Source organism: Urocitellus parryii, chromosome 6 (genome assembly GCF_045843805.1).
Source record: "Urocitellus parryii isolate mUroPar1 chromosome 6, mUroPar1.hap1, whole genome shotgun sequence".
NCBI classification, from domain to species: domain Eukaryota; kingdom Metazoa; phylum Chordata; class Mammalia; order Rodentia; family Sciuridae; genus Urocitellus; species Urocitellus parryii.
In genome coordinates this window covers 137,619,512-137,632,067 of record NC_135536.1, presented here as the reverse complement: position 1 = coordinate 137,632,067, position 12,556 = coordinate 137,619,512, and the positions used below count along the sequence as shown (strand labels likewise).

At 42.0% G+C, this 12,556-nt stretch overlaps 1 pseudogene; it reads right to left on the bottom strand.

Moving 5' to 3' along the window:
* Nucleotides 1-4,675, bottom strand: part of LOC144255350 (synaptic vesicle glycoprotein 2B-like) — a 60,807-nt pseudogene extending 56,132 nt beyond the window's left edge.
* Nucleotides 4,676-12,556: the final 7,881 nt, after the last annotated feature.

Below are 12,556 nucleotides of genomic sequence, written 5' to 3'. Positions count from 1 at the left end.
TATACTAAATGTTGTCCTAGCTGAAAAAAACGGTTTGTCAATAATTCAGGGTCATTCGAAAGAACCAGATGGTTTGTCAGGCAGGCATCACTGACTTCCTACCTTCTCGACATTTCTTTAGGTGATTGGACTTGGGGTTTTTGTTTATTTGTTCGTTTGGGGAGGGTTTTTTTAGCAAATATCCAGAAAATGCACCTGAGGGGAAATCAAAAGACACATGGATTCATTCATCAGCCACCTGAAATCATGGAGCTTCAGATAATCCCAAGGTCACACACAACAGTAGAGATGATGCAAAAACAAGTCATGTAACTCTAGGCACTCCCCAGGCTCTATCTCTTATATTGTTTTTGTTTCTTTCCTATCTTAATCAAAATGATAGGAGTGGATATTACATTGCACAATTGTCTTGAGCCATGCTGTATTTTCTGTTTCTTGTAAGAGCTCTATTTCTGCCAGCAGACTAAAACTCCCTGAATGCCAGGACTTGGTCTGCCTCGTATTGCTACAGACTGGAGGCATACCAGAAGCATGGTAATGCTCAAGAATTTTTTTAAATAATGAAGGAAAGGTTTGATTAAAAAACGAATGTATTCTCCTTGTCTTGAAGGGGACCAACCACTAGATGCTAAGCAGGGCTGAGTCTCTGATGCTACCAATATGTTCATGGACCTTTATCCTCCCCAGGTGAGACAGTTCTAGGTGAGGAACTCAATAAAACACAATGCTGGAGAGAAACAAACTTTCATCTCTCCAAAAAGCTCATAGAAGTGGCCCAGATATCTTTTTTACCTGGCCCAGGGGCATTTCTTTTATTTTCTGAACTGATTCATTCCTTTCCAGGAAGAAAACAAAATATCCTGTGATTTGAGACCTGAATCTGGGAGCAGGGAGTTCTCTTACAGTATTCCTGAGTCATTGACTAGGAATCAAGCCTAGAGGCATTATTTCAGAGGGTCCCCCACCCCCAGCAAAGAGAAAGGAAAGGGAAAGAGAAAAAGCACTGGATTAGCACCGGAGCAGGAAAGGTATTTTCATCAGCTAAGGTCAAATAGCTTGACCTCAAAATCTATACTACATGATTTGGCTGAGAAAAAATGCACAACATCATCTGAGAAAATCTGGTCCTGAACTTGGGTGGCTCATCATTTTAAGCAATCAGGTTAGTAATAATAACTTCAATCAACAATAACAATAACTAAGGTATCTTGAGTACCTCTTATATGCAGGCAGTATTTTAGCCAAGTTTATTAAACTCCATCGATTCTCATAATAACCCTGTGAAACAGACATCCTCATCATCCCCATTTTACAGATGAGGAAACCAGGGCACAGAGAAACTACATAATTTTTCTAAAGTCACTCTACTAAGAATTGACAGAGCAAGAATTCAAACCCAAGCAACTGGTCCAGCATCCACATTGACCCATTATTTGCCTGCAGCTATAATTCACTGCAAATGCTAGAAGGGAGAGCATTATAACACAAAGGAAACTGACAGCTGTTTAGAAGGCATTAAGTTCTGATTGCTTTACCTGTGTTATCTCACTTATTCTTCATTCCAAATGTATTATGACCCTTCCTTATTCCATAGATGGGAAAACTGAGAACCAGAGAAGTTATGATGTGCCCGGGGTCACTGGCTGATCAATGGCATAGCCAGTTACCAAACCCTGGAGGTCAGAGTCCAGTACCCAAATCATTATGCACTGCACCACGCTCTCTTTCTTGCAAGCAATCTGCAGTACCCCAGCAATCTGTGTGTGCTTGATGACATGGAGAGGAGCCTGGGCATGCCATGGTCTTTTTCCCACAGAGCATGTGTGAGAGCAAGGCAGTAAGGTGTATCAGAATGAGCACAGACTGCAGTCATCCAGAGCTGGGGTCAAACTCCTGCTTGGCATTTACTGTCTGTGCAGTCTTAAATAAGACTCTTTACATCTATTTCTTCACGTCTAATCCTCAAGGTGACTCTAAGTGTTATGTGTGATGGCATGTGGAAATTCTGGTCTCAGAGGCCCTCAAATCATCTACCTCCCTGGATCCACTTACACATCTTTTGAATACAAAGAATTCAACAAGTGCACAGAAAGTCCATCCCTACTCAGGAGGACTGTCTTCCCTCCTTGGGCCAAGTCATAGCATCTTCTTAGCAAACACTATGGGCATAATTGCCCGTACATGGGCTCTCCAGTTCAGGACTACATTTCTTCCACCACTAGCATTTGCCCTGGGAGCCAGCAGGAGCTGCAAACATACTATAGCCCTGTTACTGAGGTTTCCAGGCACCATGGTGCCAGAGAATCTGACAGGGCATGAAATCATTATTGGATCATTGCCAACTTGGAGTTATAGGGACCTAGGTTTCAGGTGGCAATAATGTAAAAGAAATTAATGTCTTGGAAATGCTTACATCACTTGACAATGGTTTGGTTTGGGTTTGGATTTTTGTTTGCTCTTAAAAAAAACTGTTGTAGGGCTGGGGTTGTGACTTGCTTTACACATAATGGGGACTGGGTTCGAGCTTCAGTACCACAAAAATAAATAAAGGTATTGTGTCTTACAACTAAAAATAAATAAATAAATAAAACTGTTGTAGGCATTCATCCTTAATAACCTGCAACATTAAAGGCAGCTATCAGAATCTATTTATCTATCATATCATTTTTAAAACTTTTCAAATTTTGCTAGTGTTTAAAATCCCTGGTCGATACCCTTGCTTCTCAAGTCATTGCTTCTGTGTACATGTATTCAATCTCTTTTGGTTCCTTGAAGGTCACGTCTGACACAGTTCTAACTATTTTAAATTGCCTTTTTGTTAAACATGAATGTAAAAAATAATTTTAAAGCCTCCAGGATAATTCTTTATGAGAACTTTTACTTATTTTATGCCCAATCTTATTTATAGTGGCTCTAAATTAGCGACTAGCATACTACAACCCACAGACTAAATCTGGCCCACTGCCTGTATTTGTAAATAAAGTTTTATTGGAACACAGTCACATCGACTTGTTTACATTTTGCCTATTGATGCTTTTGTGCTATAGTGGCAGAGCTGAGTAGTTGTGACAGAGGCCATCTGGGCCTGCAAAATCTAAAATATTTACTATTCAGGTCTTTGAAGCAATGTTTGCCAACTCTTTCTCTAAAGCAAATAGTAAGGTTCAGAATCACACAAGGTATTTTATAGCACTTATCCTTACAGTAATTAAATAATTCTCTGTTTGTGAGTGCCTGCTTGTCCTGTTATAAGTAAGTTCCTTTGAGAGACAATGGCTATTTTCTTCCCAGGGCCTAAGCACAGAAACTAGCACAATATAGATGAAAAACTAATATCTATTAGTTGAGTGAATGAGTTACATTGTTAGATAGGTTTGAGCTCTTGAGGGTCATACTTATTCTTGGTTCTGAAAAAAACCCAAGCCATAGAAACTTCTCAATATCAGCATATTTTCTGAACTCTAAATCTCATGGACTCTAAATGTAGAACGTAGATATGTTTTTTCAGGACATTTGGTGACAAGACAAACCCTTGTCATTATTGATGAATCTCTTCTATACCACACCATTTGTGCCCACCCTGTCTTTAACCTCACAAAATTTTCTCTGAAGTTTGGCACTGCTGGTGCTAGCCTCATAATTAACTTGCAAAGCTGGTCCTCCATCTTTGGAATCCATCTGTGCTTCACAGCACGATGCCCAACAGCCTTCAGGGGCTCTGCTGGTGTGCTCAGGCCCGTCACTCATCCCCAAGGCACATGGGCATTCAGCCACTAATACTCAGATACAAGAGAAACCAGGAGCAGATGCTTCTGGATTCTGGAAAGACACAGAAAGAAGGACTGAATGGAAGAGATTTCTGGCCTTCCACTTCCAAAATGTATTGTAATTTGGACATGGAATATGGTTAATATGAAGAGATAAATCTGACTCTCAGGGAGGCAACAAGACTTGAAAAACAAATTAAGAGCTCAGAAGTCTAACAGACCTGAATAGGAAACCAAGCCCTGGTACTTACTTGTTGTGTAAAGTTGAGCCAATGAATTGATTTCTCTGAGATAAAAATATTTTAATTGCAAAATGAGTATAAAATGACAACTTTGCAGGGACACTCTGGTATATTTTAAGGTGTCTACCTGTGACAGGCATTACATGTATTTTACTTTTTGCCTCTTCACATTTTTGAATGCACAAGAAGAATGATCTTTAGAAATTTCTACTTACCAAGCATTCCTTTCTTGGAACTGGATAGACACATGTCCTTCTCTGCACTGGGCAGGGCAAAACTCACCACAAACACCTCCACTCCATCAGCCATCAGGGCCAAACCCAAGACGAAAAAGAGGGTCCACTGGAAGCGCCCATGACCACACTCATCAATGATGGTCTCATACTGGTGGGCCAGCTGCTCCTCATCTTCCATTCTCTCAGCCATAAGATCTGCCTGGCCCTGGAGGCCATCTTCCCTGGAGGGCGCCATCTTGTTCTGGTTGGCCTTGATATCATCTGGATGGGGGATGCCCTGGTACTCGCCCTCATAGATCTCATCCTCCTCATCATGGCCCTCTGTAACATCACTCTGTGCATCTTCATCCGGGTTGGATTCATTGCCCCGGTAATAGCCATCACTGGGGGCATATCCCTCATAATTGTCCTGATACTTGTAGTTATCCATCTCTTCACTCTGGGGCTGACTAGTTATCTCTCAGCTATATTTCTTGGTCTGTGGTAGAGGTTTGGGCTGTTCCAAAAACCATCATCCGTGTGTAGGATTTAAATGTAGAATATGTTCATGTGTCTTCTTGAGTGAAAGTCACACCTGTTTTCTTCCTCTTTGCTTCTCAAGACAACCAGATTTGTGCAAAGATTACCTAAGTGTTATTTTGCGTTCAGTCAGTGTCTGTTTGGAGGTCTTCAGAAAGTTGCAAGCTCTGGCCTGGTCTCCTTCAGTGACCCAGAGACACGGGCTGGGAAGTGCTGATTAAAAATGGACCCAGCTGCTCTTCTTGACAAGGAGCAAGTAGATTTGGCAGCTTGCTTGCTAGACTGATTTGTTCTGCCACTGAAGGTTGTGCCCTGAGAATAGAGAAAGAGAAGAATGTTATAGAAGGCTGAAGTTCTGACAAAATGCTCTCAGGATTAAACCAATATATTTAGTCATGCCAATGCTTCATGGGTAAGGTAGAGGAAATCTTGATTAAACATTTGAATTCGTATCAACTGAATGATGAGTGACTCAGTGAGACTGAAGGAGGAGGGAGAAGAAACCAGGTCAGAGGCCCTTTGAAGCTCTGATTCACCCATGAAAGGGGTCAAATCTTATGCACGAATGAATCATGAAGTGGTCAAGGAATTTTTGGTACAAGATAATTTTGTGCCCCAGATTTCCTCTTTGAATGTAACAGGGCTTTATTAACAGAAGAAGTTTATTGCAGTTCAATGTCTGTTATGAAAATGCCAGCTTTGCTAACTTTGTGAAGTGGCTGTATGAGGAAGGAAGGGAAGGAAGAAGGGGGTAAGGAGGGAGAAAGAGAGGAGGGAGGGAGAGAGGAAGAAAGGCAGGAAGGAAAGAAAAGGAAAAGGGAGGAGAGGGAAGGAAGACAAGAAAGAAATATAAATAGATAAATCCAGGACAGTTTTCCTGAGGCTCAACACTGTGGTTCAAAGACCACTCTGACCTAGTATTGGCTTCAACGGGAAAGAACAGGAAGGAGTGGTGAAGACCCAGAGCCTCACTGCTTGGGTCTGAAACTGGTTGGGTGACCATTCATTCATCCTCCCAAGCCTCAATTTCCTCATCTGTAAAATGAGAATAACAATGGTACTTAACTCATAAGATTATACACAAAGTGTCTAATCTGAATTAAGCCCTGATATTATTATTGTTGTTGTTTGCTAGTTCCACTTCTGGAAGCCAGGGGCCTGGTTTATATCACAGTTTCAATCCCTAGTTCCCACTGATGAGTTCTATACCCAACACACTGACATCCTGCCCTAAATTACCTTCCTAGAATCTCAAGTCTCACAAGGTTTGGAGTCACCATTTAATGATACCTACCCTGTAGCAGGAAATGTGCTAAATGTGTCACATCCTTTATCTGAAATTCTCAGAACATGGAAGGAAAGAAGGAAGGAAGGGAGGAAGGAAGGAAGGAAGGAAGGAAGGAAGGAAGGAAGGAAGGACGGAAGATCTTCCACTTACAGAGGGTTAGTAACGTGGGTTAGTAATGTGACAAGGCCACAGAGCTAGGATCAACACAAGGTCCACTGGTCCCAAAGCCAGTTCCTTCCAGGCCCTTGTGCTTCCTAATAGTGCTCTGAGAGACTGTCACTTTACATCACCTGGGAACTTTAAAAATACAAATTCCCAGACCTTGTAAAAGGCTCAGAGCTCTGGTTTGCACACAACTCCCCAAGTGGCTCTGCTCCACCTCACTGAGCACTTCTCAGGGGCAGAGGCTGCCCCCCTCCTTCCCTCACTCCCTCCCTCACTGCACTCCAACTGTGCCAAAATGCCAGACCTCCAGAGGGACAAATGCTCAGGTCTCTGCGTACCAGGGCTGCCAGAAACTCACTCCCCAGCCCAACCTACCTGCTAAACAGTACATCTGCCATCAACTCTTACAGTCCTCGTTATCTCACCTGAGATTTACTGTACTTTCCCCAGGCTCAGCAGATGTCACCTCACAATGGGTTGGACAGGCTTGTCCTCCAGCTGCCCACAGCCCATCCCTGGATCTTCTGCCCCACATCTGCCACCTGGCTCTCCTAGTCCTCAGCAGTGGACAGACTCCAGCTCTGGAAATCATCTGACCCCAACAATACAATGCATTTCCTTCTAGGAGAACGCCAGAGAGCGGCCTTTCTCAGATGTGGGCCAGAACCACAGGGTACCAGTGAGAGGCTCATTAGTTATGCAAATCCGAGGACTCCTCCCCAAAAACAGGAGTGCAGACTCAAAGACACAAAGTGCAGGAGGCCTGGAAATCTGTATTTTCCATGAGCACCACAGGGAATCCAGGGGACTGCACTTCCAAAGTGCTATGGGAGCCCGCAAGAAATATTTACTAACCACCCTTCCAGGTTTTTTATCATTCCCAGTAAATAAATTTATATTAGACCATGCTGGCCTGAACTTGTCAGATTAATATTCTAAATCTGTTTTTATTACATGCATTTAGGGACCACAGGAGAAATATAAATCACATGTAAACAGCATGAGAATTTGCAGAGTGCTACAAAAACGGGAAAGGAATGCCAACTGCCTGAGATCTGGTGTGTTATTTCCATTCTGGAGGCCCTGCAAAAGGGTCATGAGCCAGAAATGATGGATTTGTGATTTCAAAAGCACATGTGGGAAATACCACTTTGGGCAAAGATTCTGGGACTCGCCTATGGAAAGAAGCAGATCCTTGTCAACACTAATCCCACTTACCTGATGCAGTTTTAAATGCAGTAGCATAAAGGGGCTTCACAGTCAAACATTCTTATTATTTTTTAAATCTATTTAATTGAGAAATGCCAAGTTGTTTATTCGATTGTTTGTTGGCAGCAGTACAATTTCTAGAGAATGCAGCAATTAATTATTTGCAATATTGTTGATTAAATTGTATTCCTCAAAAAAGGTATGTTGAAGCCTTAGCCCCCAGGATCTCAGAATGTGATCTCATTAGGAACAGGGTCTTTATAGGGGGTGATCAAGTTAAGATGAGATCATTAGGGTGGTCCTAATCCAATATGAGGATTGGTCCTAATCCAAAGGGGAAACTTGGATGTAGAGACAGATGTGCACAAGGAGGAGGTGATATGGAAACCCAGGGAGAGTACCATCTATAAGACAAAAAAATGCCTGAAGCTACCAGCAGCTGAGAGCCAGGCCTGGAAAAGATTGTCCAGCAGTCTTCAGAAGGAGCTGACCAGCTGACAACTTCATTTTGAACTTTAAGCCTCCAGAACTGGTCAACAACAGATTTTTATTTAGTCACCCAAATTTGTACTATTTGTTTTAGCAGCCTCAAAAAGCTAATACATTCAACAGACCTAGAGTTTATCAGCTAACTAGCCATGATAAAACAATCACGAGAGCAATTGTTAACTGACCACTAAAGTGAGTGTGTTACAAGCACATTTATTGGTTCTCAGAGTGAATAGCAAAACAAGATTATTTTATCCATTTTGCAAATGGAGAAACTGAGGCCTAGGAGTATTAAGAATGGGCCCAAATCAATACAGTCAATATCAGGGCTTGGATCTGAAAACATGTTCCAACAGGAAGTGAAGGATGATTTAGGAAGGACTATCAGGGACTTGACTAACCAAGATAAGTCAAGGTCACAGACTGAGCTGACAGAAGAGCTAAGCTGAATTTCTGACTCCCCCATTAGGGTTTGCTTGCTCATCCTCAACATTTCCCAGAATGCTAACTTAAATCATTATAGTAAATATGGAATGAGATCCCCATTCTCAGGAGGTCTACCTTTTATGAGAAAATCAGATTAAAACTACACAAAGCATAATGCAGTACTAAAACTTATAACCTTAACTATTAATAATATTATCATGTTTCCTTTATTGAGTGCTTGCCTTGTGTCTTTGTGGCAGGTGCTGTGCTCAGTTTACCATGTGCTTTGTTCTTCTCACCCTTTGAGGCAGGACTATTCTTATCCCACTTTGCAGAAGACGTGATGGAGGCTGAAGAAGTTGGAGAGGTGACCCAGGGTCACAGATAGATAGTAAGTTCTCCAAGGGGTTTCAGAGGAGCAAGGGACCACTACTTGCTGGATCTTTTGAGATGGCATCGTGAAGGTAAAGGGGCACCCAAGGGCAGCAAAGGGCTCAGAGAACCCAGCAACAGAGAAGAGCTTATCACAGGCTGCAGAGTGAAGATAGGCAAAGGCACGGAGGTACCAAAGGCTTCGCTTGTTTGGGCAGTGATGAAGAGGCCAGTTGGCCTACAGCAAATGATCCAAGAAGGGGACATATGGGAGACTGATGAAGAAGTACGTAGAGGTTGACTGAGTGCCCTGCTCAGGAGGGGGATTTTCTTTGAGCAAGGGATTATTAAAGTGAGCATAGCATTGTGTGCAAAGCAGGAGTCTAGAAAGATCTTTCTGCTGGGAGTGTGTCTTGGTCTTGAACAAAAAACCTGGAGACAGTGAAACCAGAGAGAAGCTTGTGTGTGTGTGTGTGTGTGTGTGTGTGTGTGTGTGTGTGCGCACGTGCATGCATGTGCACATACACGTCAGCATGTGTCTGTGTGGTTTTGGTAACAGTTCAGAAGTGAGTAAGGCCTGGAAAAAGGTGTTGCCCATGGGGATGGGAGGAAAGACAAATGGGAAGCAAGTGGGACATTTCCCAGTATCGGGAAATGTGTAAAGGAGAAGGCCAAGGACTGGAACCATGGTAACTCCAAGCAGCTGAATTCTGGACAGAAAAATCTTTCCAGCACCCTATAATTTCTGTGTAAAATCAAGACAAATAAAAGTCTTTTTGCAGACTGATCTGCCCTTTTACTATGGTGGGGGAATAGGTGACAAAGATCCTGGTGTCAGAGGGCCCCAGGTTCAAATCCTGCCCTCATACTACCTGTGTACAAGCACTTAACCACTTGCTGCCTCAGTTTCCTCACCTGTAAGATGGTTATAAGACAGTACATATGTCATAGAGGATTGTAAGGAAAGTGATCTCTGCTTGAGCCCAGTATCACTCCAGAGAAGAACAAACCAACATTTAGTAACTAATGAAAACCACTTCTCAAAAATGTCCTAGTGCTAATCTCTTAAATGTCTTCCTTTATCTCTTACAAATCTATTTACTTCTGCATCAATGCTGCTTGATTCAGAATTACTATGCAGTGAACACTTGTCCATAATTAAATATCATAGAGAACACAGCTAAAATATAACCAAGCAATGTAATGCTTCCCCAAATCTATTCCGTACAACATTTGGCCTTGAATATGCTCATTTAAGAGAAAAAAAGAGCAAATAAATTTGGGAAACATTACATCTTTTATTCGCTGTTCTCTTTTGGCAATTCACAATGAGCACCATATTATATGCTGTGAGAAGACCTCAACAAAAACTGATTTAATACTATAATGACATACTTCTGCACACACATTAGAATAGCCATAATCAATGGGCAGACAATAACAAGTGTTGGCTAGGATGTGATGAACTGCAGCCCTTGAAAGTGATAGTCAGAGCATAAAATGGTCCCGCCACTTTAGAAGACAGCTTGGCAGGTTCTCAAAATGTTAAACATGCACTTAACAAACAACCCAGCAATTCCATCCTAAGCATCTACCCTAGGAAAACAGAAACATATGTCCACATAAAGACTTGCACATGAAAGTTAATAGCAACATCACTGAAAATAGCCACAAACTGAGAACAATACAAACGCACCAATTAGACGTGGTCTATCTGTACATTGGAATATAAACTGGCAACAAAAAGGAACAAATTACTAATACAGACCACAACTTGGATGGATATTAGGCTAACCACAGAAGACTGCACCTTATATGATTCTATTTATAAGAAATGTCCAGCAAAAAACAAATACATAACAGAGAAAATGGATTAGTGCCACTGGTGGGAATGGGTTTGACTATGGATGAACCCGGAATTGGAAAAGGTGGGGAGTGATGGGAATTTTCTAACATTAGATTACAGTGATGACTTTACAACTCAATACATGCACTAAAAATCATTTCATCGTGCATCTGGAATGAGTGGACTTTGTGGTACTTAAATGACACCTTAATAAAGCTGCTGCCATACCACTACCACCATCCAAAAAAAAAAAAAATCTATTTGCTGGTGGAAATTACAGTTTCTTGCAATCATGAACTTCTTTTTCCTTGGCAACTTTGTCACACTCCATGAAGAGAGAGGTTGCTCTATGTAGGTAAGTACTGTTTTTGCACCAAGAGCCTATGCTGTATTCATCCCAGGATGTTGATGGATTTTCTGCCTTTAGAGCCCATGTGGAAGCATCCTGGGCCATGAGCTTTCTATTGAAAAAGAGAATGAGGGAGCAGAGCCTGGTCATGTCCTGGTGGGTCACAGCTAGGGAGAGGGGTGATGCTGAAGCTTTCAACAGATTCAGTCACATCTTGGTGGAATATCAAGGGCCCAGAATTGCTGTGAACAATGACAGAAGATGGTCCCCTGAGCAAAGCCCCCTTCCATAGCACCCACTCCAGAGGGATAGGCACACTTGTCCTTGGCAAGAGTCAGTAGCAGCTGTGGCTTCAGCTGCTACTGATCTTAAGAGATTCATCTTTAGTGAATCAGGGCTGAAGAAGAAAACAGTGGGTACCCTGTGCTTCGGAGGTAACCAGGCACCCTTCTGTGCTCCTGAAGCAATTTGGTAGGAATTTGTGGGATAAAGACTGAGGAAAAGTTGAGGCCCTCCCTGTAATCTATTTTACATGAACAAGAAAGAGGCAAGTCAACAAACTCAGATTAACAAGATGATCACAGGTGCCAGTTAGCTTAGGAGACACCACGCTTAGGAACTCAGGACTCGCTGCCCCAACTAGGGCATTTAATAAAACAGCAGAAGCAAGAAGTTTTCCCTTTTGCTGACTTTCTCTTTACTGCTCTCCCTTGAAACAAGTCAAACCTTCCTGAAAAGTAGGTCATAAAATCTTTGTTCCTTAGGTGCCTGCCTTATACCTCAAACAAATGGACATCCTTATATCTGAAGACAGAAGGACACAGAAGAATCTGAACAAATGAGCCTCTGTTGAGTTGCTTCCAGTGATTACCACTAGATCACACCCTTCCATCCTCCAATCCCGCTTCTGCACAACTGTCCACAGAAATACACAGATCTCCCCATTTCTTTGGGTATTCATTTCTCGAGGTGCCTATGTCATACAAAATGCATATGCTCTTCTCTGGTTAATGTCTTATTTTAGGGTATCCCATTCACAAACCTAGCAATGGGTGAGAAATTTCTTCCCTTATATCACCTCTTACTTTAGTTTCCCTTTTAAGAAATCATGCCAATATTGAGTATTCAAAGAGAGCAGGAGATAAAAGAAATACCTCTGCACCCTGGACAGAGGACACAAACTGCAGTCCTAGAATTGCCATCAAGTTGCTGAGGGACCCTGGATGAGTCACACAATTTCTGAGGCCGTTACCCCTTACTGCTCAAGTGAAGACTGTACTGGATGATTTTTATTTATTTATTTATTTAAAGCTGTAGATGGACGGCATGCCTTTATTTTGTTCACTTTTATGTGGTGCCACGGCTCGAACCCAGTGCCACACACATGCTAGGCAAGTGCTCTGCCCCTGAGCTACAGCCCCAGCTCCTGTGCTGGATGATTTCTAAGGCCCTTTCTAGCAATCTGAGTCAATATTTTCTGATGTATTTATTATTTTTTAAATTAATTTTTTAATTTATATATGACAGTGGAATGCATTACAATTCTTCTTACACATATAGAGCACAATTTTTCATCTCTGGTTGTATACAAAGTATACTCATACCAATTCGTGTCTTCATACATGTACTTTGGATAATAATGTCCATT